Raw genomic sequence first — 12,951 nt, 5'->3', positions numbered from 1 at the left:
AAATACACAATATACAAAGTGTCTTAGTTATTTTTCTCTCATTGCTGAGACAAAATACCAAACACCCAAACTTATAGGGGGAAAGTTGATTCAGCGCACAGTTTGGAGAGATTTTAGTCCATAATTACTGGCTCCAAGGCATGGTGGCATGGCAGAGGGGCATCGCAGAGGAGAACCAGTTCATGGTGGGAACAAGGTAGCAAAGCAAGCAAGAGGCCTTAGCGGCTTTTATCTGCCTCTATTATACTCTATCTAGACTACTGGGCTTAGGGCAATGCCAAAGCAATCAGTGGACTGATTTAGTAATCATGCACCCTTAATCTCAGCATCATACACAACAGATTCAGCCACTTCTTAAAAAGCCCCATATATGACTCTATGAGGCTTTGAGGAACATCTAGACACAAGCCATAACAGAAAGTATGACTCATGTGAATAGTTCTATTTAACTTACATGTGATGAAACTGGTGTTTGAGAACACTAATTTGACAGTAGTATGCAGGATGGATTTGGAGAAAGAAAAGCTCAAGGCAGGGAGATCAGGCTATTTTAACAGTTTACATAAGAGCTGACTAAAGCTTATCCTAGAACAGGAGTATGATAAAAGAAATAAAATTGCAGGGCCAGAGATTTAGCTCAGTGGTACTGCTGCCTGCCACACAAGCAAAAGACCCCGAGTTCAATCCGTGGTACCAAAAAAAAAAGCACAAATAAAGAAAAAAAAAGAGGTTTTAATAAAGAAGCTAAAGACTATGTTCTAAATTTGAAAATAGATATAATATACTAAGATTAAAAGAAGGTTTAAAAAAATTTAAGGGTCCCTACATACAGACTTACAGAGGGGTTGTGTTGTGATCAACTCATTATAAATTGAAAATGTAGTAAGCTAGAAATGCCCTTCATACTAACATAGCAAACAGCATAGATTAGAAACACACTGCACTATAGAGTATTGGTTGTTTGCCCTCCTGATAACGTGGCTGTCTGCCCAACATGGAATTAGAATAGCTTGGGGAATGATCAAAATTCAAAGTTGAATCATCCTAATTGGAAATAGGCTGCGTGTGTTTTGTGGTAGTCTGTTTCGTATTGCTAATAACACAATATCACAAATTGGGTCAATTACTTTTGAAAAAGAGGCTTATTTTCACTCACAGTTCTGGAAGTACAAGGTTGAGGGACCACATCTGGTCATGGTCTTCTTCCTGACAATCCTGAGCTTCACATGGCAAGAGATGTGTTTATAGTGGGTTTCTCTTCTTCTCCTTATAAAGCCACCAAGATCTAATTATGGAAGTTCCAGCCTAAAGACCTTTTCTAATCCTAGACATCTGTCAAAGGCCTCATCTCTAAACACCATAATCAGACCAAATTCTTAATATCTCACAATGGGATTAAATTTCAACATATGAAGGCTGGGGAGACACCCAAACCATAGCACTGTGTGTATACATATATGTATGTTCAAATAAAATGCACGTGTGTATTTATATACAAAACAACTGACACATGCAGCACCATCTTCCTTATAATATGTTGACACATTACTACTCGGAGACTGAAATGACTTTTGTGACAACATTTTTTGTGATAGATAACTTTTTGTGATACCTAGTGATAATGCTTAAAATCAAAGATGATATTTAAAGTCTTCTTTTCTTCAAAGACTTTAATATTACATAGATTATGCTCTAAGCCTGAGTTTGCCATCTATTAGCTGGATTAATTTGTGCTTATGAATTGTACGATCCTTTTCTTCATCATGTGGTTATGAGGCTGGTTTGGTATGGGGGTGTTACAGTTTAGACCTATAATGTCTGCCCAAAGCCTCACGTGTTTAGAAAGTGATTGGGTCATGTGGGCACTATACTTACTAGCAATTTTCCATTTATTAGTTTTTACTAGTCAGTTCAGCCATTTATCAGTGCTGTTAGAAGTAGGGCCAGGTTGGAGGTGAGTTACTGTGGTTGCAACCTGGAAGGGTATATTCTCAGCCCTGGCTTCTCCCTTCACTCTCTGCTTCCTGACTGCCTTGTGGTGAGCAACCATTTCTCTACCAGGCCCTTCTGACATGCCCTTTCTCTCTTGGAGCCAACTGACCATGGACCAAGCCCACTGAAAACCACAAGCCAAAATAAACTTCTCCTTTAGGATGTAGGTATCAGGTATTGTATCCCAGTGTAGGATAAGGTGACTAATACAGGAGCTTTATACATACTGGTTGAAGGCAATAATAATACTAGACGAACTGTATGCTCAGCACCTGACATCACATAAGACAATACAAATTTGATTAACATTTTTATTATGGACTAAGCTATTTAGTTGATGGGCTGGTTGATTGATGGAGCTTCTCACCACCATTGTAATTCTGGCAACCCATGTCTCTTTTCTCTGACTCATTTCTAGTGAATGATTTCAAATTTGAATTAGTGTCTGTCTAGCGTGCATCCAGTAGTAAATATAAAATAAGTGGTAACATTTTAGAAGAAGGGGAGGGCAACGCTGATACACACAGAAGCTACGCATTTAATCATACCGCTAATTTTAAAAGACTGTTTATTAAGTAAAAATAAAAAATTGCAGATTCAAAAGCTCCACTCTTCTATCCAATCCAATCTAAAACTCTTTTGATATGTTTTACTCCCAAATCTATTCAGATCCATAGTTCTTTTTATAATGAAAAAGAGAAAAAGAAAGAATTCATGAATTTCACTTTTTGTTCACTTTTGCAACTGGATTTTTAGTCACCAGGTAGACCTGAAAATAAATCTAGAGTCTCAAGTGTAGGTGGCACTCAGAAAAAAATCAACACGAATTAAACAAAAAGTTTGGACACTTCCCCACAACTGACCAAAAAAGAAGAGGAAATAAAGGACTTTGATGACAGCACAAGGAATAGTTCAAAGCTTTTACCACAATTACCAAAATTCTCTTCTTAGAATGACATTATTGGTTTTTTAGTCCACAGAAAATATTCAGGAGAGATAAATGCTCAGAGTTTTCTGTTTTTTATTTGTTTTGCTTTTGTTTCTTGTTTTTTTTTTCAATAATGTACTCATGGCCACAGTCTGACGAGTTGGGACAGGCCTTCTCATTTCCTACATCTCCTCTTCCACTCTCCTCATTCACATTGGTAAATAAAGTTTCCACTCCAGTCAAGTGAGTCAGAAGAGGTAGAAACATTTGTTTTGAGGTATAGATGGCAACATTATTGGGGGGGAGCATGCCTACAAAGTGTTCTTACACACACCCAAAAGATATTATCATCACCCACAAATAGTTTACATTTGTATAATGCTGTTCCTACAGAAAGGAAAAAAATAGCTTCATCCTTCGTGGAAAACAACCCAACAGAAGAATAAAGTGAGGCTTTTGTTTTGTTTTGTTTTTTTGGCATTTCATCCTTTCAATGAAGTAGTAGGTCTTCCCCCCCGCAATTATTAGTCTCTTTATCTTTAGAAGTCTTACTAAGGCTTTGTTAATTAGTGTGTCTGTCTGTATTTGTCTCTCTCTTTTGCAGTACTAGAGATTGAACCCAAGGCCCTCACACTGAACTACATCCTCAGCCCTTTTATTTATTTGTTCATTCATTCATTCATTTTTGAGACAGGACCTCACTAAGTTTTCCAGACACAGCTCAACTCATGATCTTCCTGCTTCATCTACTAAGAGAGCTAGGCCCACAGACCGGCACTTGCAGGCCCTACTAAGTCTTACTGAGCTTTCAAGACTGAGAATGTGAAATATCACAAAGCATGCTTCTCCATTTTAGCCCCCTGGCGGCAGCCCCAACCCTGGGTGTTCCTGGATGCTCTTTTAGTTTACAGTCATGCTGATGTTTCCTTTAGGGAAGAAGAAATGATCCCCAAGTGCAGGGATAATTGAAAGGGAAAACCTCTCATTGGAACATGGAGCAATTTACTGGCTGACTTCAGAATGCCTCAATTATAGCTGAAATCTTTGGTCTGTTTCTGCAGGTCTGGACAGAGCACAAGGAAGGGAAAACTGACCTTTCTGGCACCTACTGGGACATAACCAGATTAGAATGTAGATTATGGTTGTCATTTAGATACAGGAAGTTTGAGAACAAAAGCAACACTTAATAGTAAAAAAGATATGGTTAAGAGGTAAATTATTAAAATGTAGGAAAGAAAAATATCGGAACCTGCAAATCTGAGTATCACCAAGATAAATCCAACTTGAAATTTCTGCTGTGCATGTGTTCACTCAACCTTTACTAACAAGCAAAGAAACCTTTGGTTTCTGTATAGACTAATAGAATGTTTTAAAATTTGGCCTTTTAAATTTGTTTTAAATTTTCATTCATACCTGTTTGCAGGTACTCATATTGATTACATTCATCTTAGGGAGTTGGTACACGGACGTAACACATCTTTTTAAAGGCCAGTACCTCATCCTGTCAAATATATGTTCATTGCAGGGGGGTTAAAATGTACCCAGATCTGTGAAAGTCTAAAATTAGCTCCAGGTACATGAAACTACCACAGAATGAGACAGAGAGTAAGGAGTTGAAATGCTGTTAGAACAGAAGCTAATTTAAAAGTGAAGAACATACCCATTGCAAAGCATCATATTGGATTTTACAAATAGATCATTACAAGTGAAGTGCTTGGGACTAATCTGGCAACAAGATAAATAAATAAACTAGACATACTACCATTAGACCGCTTCCACTGTGCAGCTGAGGGCTGTCAGGTTGACACGTGCCCGCATAATTAAAGATAATTGTATTTCAAGCTGCATATCACCGACCGTATAGCGTAGAGCTAATTTCTCTAATGATTTTCAAATTGCTTTTATAAAGTAAGACTGATAAAAAGGAATGTGGATATGCTACACAACAAACACACACTTGAATCATATGTAATATCTGCATATCAAGATTTTAAATAAAATCTAAAACTGCTGTCGATAAAAAGTCTACTTGAACTTAGGGATTTGTCATCACATGGACCATGACAGAATATCATTTGAAACTGTTAAAGGAGAAAAGAAAACTATCTAACCTCTTTTGTCTTTAAAAAAAAAAAAAGAACTAAAGAAACTACAATCAGTTCTCTTCATAATTGACTTTCGAACCTCCGTTTGTTAAATTACGTCTTCCAACAAATGACTACATATGTTAAAGTCCAGATTCACTCTGGATATATGACCATTGGCGTCTTTAAATAATGTATTCCTAGTTAATGATAATTTAACTGGTAGAACAAATCCCTACTTGCCAATAAATGCTTGCCAGGAAGTCAGACTTCTGATTATAAAAACTAGTGTTTGTTTAACACTGCTACTTTTACAAAGTAGTTTTTCACCAGCAGTATTTTATTTAAATCTCCCCACTACCTGATAATGTATTACCACCACTCTCCCTGGACAGGGGGAAGTAAAAAATGACTGAGTTATAAGCTTAATACAACAAACAACCTTCTGCAGAACCCTGGTACAACTCCATTTACTGTGATCTCTCCACAAGAGAGAGCCCAAAAAATAACCTGAAAAGCAGAAATTACAATAACTGAACAGGTTTTGAAAGTTTCAATTATCTGCATCAAGTGAATATTCTACTGTCAAGCAATTTTCACTCACTAACGGGTCACAGTTAATACCTTGAGGGTTTTCAAGAGGGCAGAAGACACAGATATAAGAACAATAAAGTGTAGTATTCTGGCGGCAAATTTTGTTTGTCCCTAGGCCACTATATCATCATGTAGTGGTATTTTCTAGGGCTGCCGTAACAACGAAGCACACATAGATAGGGTGACGTGAATGGCAGAAATTTGTTTTCTCCTAGTTCTAAAGGCCCCAAGTCAAAGAGTAGCAGGGTTGGTGTCTTCTGACACCTCTCTCTCTCTCTGGCACATAGGTGCCCACACTCCTGTTTGTGCGAATCATCATCCCTCTGACCACGTTCGTGTCCAAGGTTCCTCTTCTGAGAAGACAGCCATCCTACTGGAGTCCATGCTAGGGACTTCAGTTTAGCATAATTACTTCTTTTTTCATTTTGTTTTTTGAGACAGGGTCTCACTATGTAGTTAGACTGACCTGGAACACACTATGTAGCTCAGGCTGGTCTCAAACTCACAGCGATCCTCATTTCTCAGCCTCCCTTGAGTGCTGGGATTACAGGTGTGCGCCACCACGCCCCACTTTAACATAATTACTTCTTTAAAGACCCTATTTCCAAATGTAATCATATTTTAAAGTACCAGGGGTAAGACTTGAACATACAAACTCTGAGGACACGACAATTCCGCCTTATAACTCATAAACATTTACAGCGATGGGAGCCCTGACCTCTGCCTCGGTGGAACATCACACATTTCTGTAGATGGAACACAAAACTGGAAAGTTAACTAAAAGCCTAAAAGTTAAATCACAATCAGAAAAAATCACTGTATGTTCATGATCGTGTCTGCCATCGTGAAAGTTAAATTTTCTGAGTGTAACCTTTTAGCAGGGAACTGTGCACTACAATTAAAAAAGAATGACACCTGAAATAGTTACAATGCTTCTAATTTCCTGCTTTGTCAACTGTGGAGAAAACTAATTTGTGGGAAATATTCCATTAATGGATAATAGGGTGCCACTATGATTTTATATATACTTTTAAAGGGACAACATAAATTTATGAGTTTGAGACTGTATTAAAGAAAATGTAAATAGTTAACAAGGAAAGAAATAAATAGCTTTAAATGCAAGATCTAACTGATTTTATACTTCTTTTTAAAATTTAGTTTCTTTTCTCTTTTGGTACTGGGGATCGAACTCAGGTTCGTGCACTTGCAAAGCAGGCGGCGGAACCACTGAGCTAAATCCCTGACCTGAAAATTAGTTTCTAAAATATTCTTTTCTACAACAAACTTGAAGTGCATATTACCTAAGTCCCTATTATAAAGTGGTATTAAAATTTATATTCATACTCTACTTAACAAACATTTCTAGAATTTTTATGTTCAATAATATATATTCAAACTAAAAATTAAATATTATATAAATCAGTTATCTGTCAAAACTAACAACTGTACCACTAAGTGTTTTAGCAATGTCAGGAAGTATATTCAAGGGGCTGGGGAGTTAGCTCAGTGGTTCTGCTGCCTGCTCTACAAGCGCAAGGTCATGAGTTTGATCCCCAGTACTACAAAAAAAAAAAAAAAAAAAGAATTAGAGTGAAAATGAGAAATGTATCTGTGTCTTCAGACCCAGTAACCCCTCAATCCCTGGTACAAAAAAAAAAAAAAAAAAGAATTAGTATATTCAAATTAGAAGTGACCATAGGGATTTTCTATATAATTCCCTGATTATAAGTATGTGTGTCTAGGTATATGTGTATTTGTAAAATGTCTTCAGCTTTATTCTAAATCTTGTTATGCCTGCCACCGTGCTGACTCTTTTGACTACAGTCATACACAGACTAATATCTTTGGAAAGGAGTTAACAACCACCTTTTTCTTTTATCTGAAATGGTGGCTCAGAACACATGAGCCTCTAAGATTGAATGTGATTATATCTCCGTAATTATCTAACTTTCCACTGTAACAAACGTAACATATAATGATAGTAATAAAATATCTTCTATTTGAAATGCACTGCATAATTCTTGCCTCCTATTATAAACAGACATCATCTAAAAGAACAGTTGCTCCTTTTGGTTTTTATTTGCAGTCCTCAGCCTTCACATGACAAAATGGTTGTTAACAATAATTAGTTTATTTGCCATAAATTTTTTCAACTACGGGTAACACCATCACAATGAAAGAATGGCATTAAATAAAAGGGGAAGAAAAGCAGAAGCATGACTTGACCAACTATTTTTATTGGGCTTGAGTTGATACATTATCAAAGAAAATTATCATCAGGTTTATGATATCTATTAATTTTTAACCAGATGATTAATTTGGTTTAACTCATTGGCGTATCTTTGAGCTGCTTATTTTGTGTTTGCCCTCTTTTCTCTTTCCTTAGCTCTTGTTCCTTTTTTCATTTTTTTAAAAAATCAGAGTATATTCTCTCCCCTTTATCCACATGCCTTTTGTAAACCTAAGTCTTTACTCTAATTCAATATATTCTCTACCATAGCAATTATCAAGAGGAATACGCCTCTTACATTTCAATATATGTGCATATAAAGTAACCGGAATAAAATTGACCTCTTAATACACCTAGTAGCAAATTATAATCAATATCCTACAATTGTGAAGAGTGAACGAATTGCCCAGGTGTAGGGTGAAGTCCACTATAGGAATGGCTTTATGGTGGTCATTGATCAGAACAGCACTCCGGGAGAACCAGGGACAGAGATAAAAAGAATAACTTCAACTACCAATCTACTCAGTGACCTTGAACAAATGAGTGAATCATCTTTTACTTTCTGTCACACTGACAATTATTCTTTCTGCCTGGGGGATTGGACTACCCTATTGGAGGAATGCTTTAGTAATTTATTTTCACTAAATGAAAGTTTACATAGCATGAACATATGCCTAACTTTGTGCTCTGTGCAATATATTGCTACACAAACTGCAGTTTTGAATAAGACTGCAGAATTTCAGGGTGTTGACTAAATTACTGAAGTAGACAAACTGGGATCAAGCACTTGAAGAAGCACCATTTGCATACAAACGTTATGACTACTAGGAATACTCTTTTCCTATTCTCTTCTGAAGAATATCAGGTACCACTTGTTAGAGACCTGTCACACGGGTGGGAATTACTGTGCATTTGAAAATCCTACACTGCCATTCACTAAAATTCCTCCATAATTCCACTGTTTTATCCTCAAGCTAAATCAGCTAAAATAATAATGGTTTTCAAGGTAAATTAACAAGTCTAAGTTATTGCAGTGCTTTTCGAGAATCCTGTCATACTAGGTGGCATGGCTTTAAAAGCATTAAATTTTGTCTTCAAATAGCATATTATATTTGTATTATTCTTTTAATGAAGCACATAGACTTACTTAAGTAACATTTCTTTTTCTGCCTTCAACAGTTTCTCATTTACTAACTTATTAAATCAGTTATTTTTCAATTCTCCAAACCATTCTATATACTTATTCATCTTTCTCAATAATCTTTGTATGGGAACATATTTCTTTTTCCCCTAAATGTCCTCAGTTTCTCCCTCTTTTCATGTAGGCAAAGGGATCTGAAGTATTAAAATATGATTCACAAAATGTGATTGTTGTCCTGGAAGTCCTATTAAAAATCAAATCCCATAACCACGAGGCTAGCTGGAAAGAAATTGGCAAAAAGCTCCAATAAAATTGAGCTGTTTTCTGCAGATAAAGGCAGAGTATACTGTAACCTAAACCAGAAGAGACTACTTGGATATTTCAGTGGGATCATCCAGGTCCTGCTCTCAGTCTCAGTAACTTTGGGAGCTGCTCTCTTTTACCCAGAGTCAGCTGCATTTAGGGATAGTTGAATGATTACCAAGTGCACATTTCATAATTCCTTTTTGCAGAAGACAAATGAGTATCAACAGGTGCGGGATAATCAAATAATCACCCAGTGCACAGCCTTTATCGTGTACAGTTTTGATCAGATAGCACATAATAAAAGTATCATTTTACATTATTTATCAAGGTGACCAGTAGCTTTCAACTTGAATTCCAAGAAGTGACAATGAGCTGTTTCACTTCCGGGCTACAGCCTTCTTCCAATGTTTAACCTTTGGTTATAAAAAGCATCATCATTTTCTAATTTCCACAAGCAAATATTTAATATTAGAAAGTTTCTCACAAAGATAGAAATGTAGGTTCTGTATCTAGATGAAGGTTTTATGTTACAGTACTAGAACTGTTTCAGTGATTGATAAGAAAGAGGGAAAAGAAACTATGCTGAATGCCACAAAGTATACTATAAGCCAGAGAGGATAAGTGTTAATTCTAAATTTTCAGTTCTTATGGGATGAAAAACATATTGCATTGGTTTTCTATCTTTGTTGTTGTTGTTGTTTTGTTTTATTTTGTTTTTGGTACTGGGAATAGAACTCGGGTCCTTGCACTTGCAAGGCAGGCAAACCACTGAGCTATATTCTCAGCTCTGAACTAGTTTTCTTATTCAGCAAAATTATGAAGCTTTATCAGATACACAACACAGATATAACCAAGACCCATCCTAGGTGCCTCTGTTCATAGTGATTGCAAACGACACCATGTAAATGAATAACAATTAAGTATTTAAAATGGCTAAAAGTTGCCCTGATGATCTTTTACATTTCATGTGGAGGACCAGAAGTCACTGGAAAGAATTTAATTGCATTTTCAACTTCTCTAGAAGACATCTAGAAAGATGTGTATGTGTAAGTGTGTAGTTCACTGAAACGATCATGGCTCACAAAAAGGCTTTTTTTTTTTTAACACAAAGTCAAAAACTACATTGGGAATCTTCCTTGGCTCAAAATAAGGTTTTTTAAAATTAATTAATTTTATTGGTACATTTAAGGTATACAATGTAGTAACAGTCATAATAGGAAATTTGCACCTTTACATAATCCATCTTGGTTATTTTTTTCCCCATTCCCCTGCCCTCCCTTCACCCCCTCCACCCTTCCCTATCTACAAAGACTTTGTTTCCATTTTTTCTTTTTCTCACATTAATTTCATTACCATCTTTCTCTTCCCCTCCCCCTCCATTTTTCCTTCCCCTTTGCACCGTTTCTTCCTATTTCACATGATCTATTATATCTTTTAGTCCTTATTTACACTTTGTTTCTCACACTAGAGAAACTATTCAGTATTCACACATATGCATCCTATTTATTTGACTTAAGAGCATCACCTCAATATGCATCCATTTAGCTATAAATGTCTCTAGTTTCTCATTCTTAGCTGAGTAGTACTCATTTTATTAAAAAACAAAAACAAAAAACATTTTCTTTATCCAGTCTCCAGTTGACGGGCAAAATTAGGCTGCTTCCAAGTTTTAGCTATCACGAATTGTGATGCTATAAACATGGGTGCACATATATCACTGTGGTATGATTCTTTTAACTGTTTATGGGAGATGCCCAGCAGGATAATACTGGGTCAAGTGGGACCTCCAATCCTAGTTCTTCGAGGTGTCTCTATACTAATTTCCACAGTGGTTGCAGCAGTCTACACTCCCACAAGTGGTGGAGCAGGGTTCCTCTTTCCCCCCAATCCTGCCAGCATTTGTCATTGGTTGATCTCATGATAGCAGCCATTCTTTCTGGGGTAGGGTGGAATCTTAGGGTTGTTTTCATTTGCATCTCTCAAATGACCAGTGATGGTGAACATTTTTTCATGTTTCTTTGCTATTTCTACTTCTTTGACTGAGGAATGTCTGTTCATTTCAGATGCCCATTTTTGGATTGGGTCTTTAAATTTGGGAGGTCTGATTTTTCAAAGTTCCTTATATTTTTTAGACAGTAGACCTTTGTCTGGGGAAGAGCTGGTGAAAAGTTTTTCCCACATTGTGGGTTGTCTCGTCACACTATTGATTGTTTCTCTTGCTGTGCAGAAGCTTTTTAATAAGAAGAGATCCCACTTGTTGATTGTTGTGCTAGTTCACGGGCAACTGAGGTTTTGTTCATAAAATCTTTTCTACACCAATGTCTTCAAGTGTCCTGCTTAACCTCTTTTCCAGCCAGTTTAGTGTTTCTGTTTTAATATTTAGATCTTTAATCCATTTCAATTTTACTTTAGTGCACATTGAAAGATATAAATATAGTTTTAATCTTTGGCAAATTGAAATCCAGTTTTCCCAGCACCATTTATTAAAGAGGCTATCTTTCTTCTAGTGAGGGTGTTTGGTTCCTTTGTCAAAGATGAGGTGACTGAGTGCGTCTGGACTTGTTTCTGGATCTTATAATCTGTTCCACTGGTCTTCGCGTCTGTTTCTTTGCCAGTACCATGTTGTTTTTACCATAGTAGCTTTGTAGTATAGTTTCAAGTTGAGGATTGTGATACAGCCTACCTTGTCTTTATTTCCTAGAGTTGCATTTGCTATTCGGGGTCTCTTGTTCCAAATAAATTTTTGGATTGTTTTCTCAAGGTCTGTAAAGTATGCTACTGGGATTTCCTTTGGGATTGCACTGAATCTATATAGCAGTTTTAGAAGTATGGCCATTTTCACTATGTTGATTCTTCCTAGCCAGGAACAAGGGGTGTCTTTCCATTTTCTTATATCCTCTCCAATCTCTTTCTTCAGAGTGTTGTACTCCGAGGTCTCTGACTTTTTTCACTAGGTGGATTCCTAGGTATTTCAATTTTTTGGTTGCTATTGTAAAAGGAATTGTTTGTCCCACTTCTCTTTCAGTGAGTCTATTTTTCATATACAAGAAAGCTATTGACTTTTGTATGTTGACCTTGTATTCAGCTACTTTGCTGAATTTGGGTCTTAAGTCTAGAAGACTTTTGGTGGAGTTCTGGGGGTCTTCTAAATAGAGTATCATGTCATCTGCAAATAATGACAATTGGACTTCTTAATTTTCTAACTTTATTCCTTTTATTTACTTCTCTTGTCTAATTGCTTTGGCTAATGTTTACAAAACTGTATTTAACAGGAGTGGTGATAGTGCACATCCTTGTCTTGTTCCTGATTTTAGTGTGAAGAATTTCAATTTTTGACCATTAGTATAATATTGGCTATTGCTTTTTCATACATGGCTTTTATCAAATTGAGGTAGAGACTGTCCCAGTTTTTTGGAAATAAAGTGTTTGTAAATGGGGAGAGGAGGAGGGGGTGAAGGGAGTGCAGGGGTATGGGTAAATATGAGAACCAAGACCTGTCATGTAAAGGTACAAGATTCTAATATGAATGTAACCACTCTGTACACCTAAAATGTACCAATAAACTCAATGAGAGAAAAAAAAAGAATGATATCTTCTTTTACAGTTGGTAAACTGGGTACTTTCAATATATAATCTCATATACACACAACCATTTTTACACACGGGTTTTTTTAAA

The sequence above is a fragment of the Fukomys damarensis genome, unplaced genomic scaffold (genome assembly GCF_012274545.1).
Source record: "Fukomys damarensis isolate Sample0158 unplaced genomic scaffold, DMR_v1.0_HiC HiC_scaffold_19, whole genome shotgun sequence".
Taxonomy (NCBI): Eukaryota; Metazoa; Chordata; class Mammalia; order Rodentia; family Bathyergidae; genus Fukomys; species Fukomys damarensis.
Note: the sequence above shows the minus strand (reverse complement) of the source record.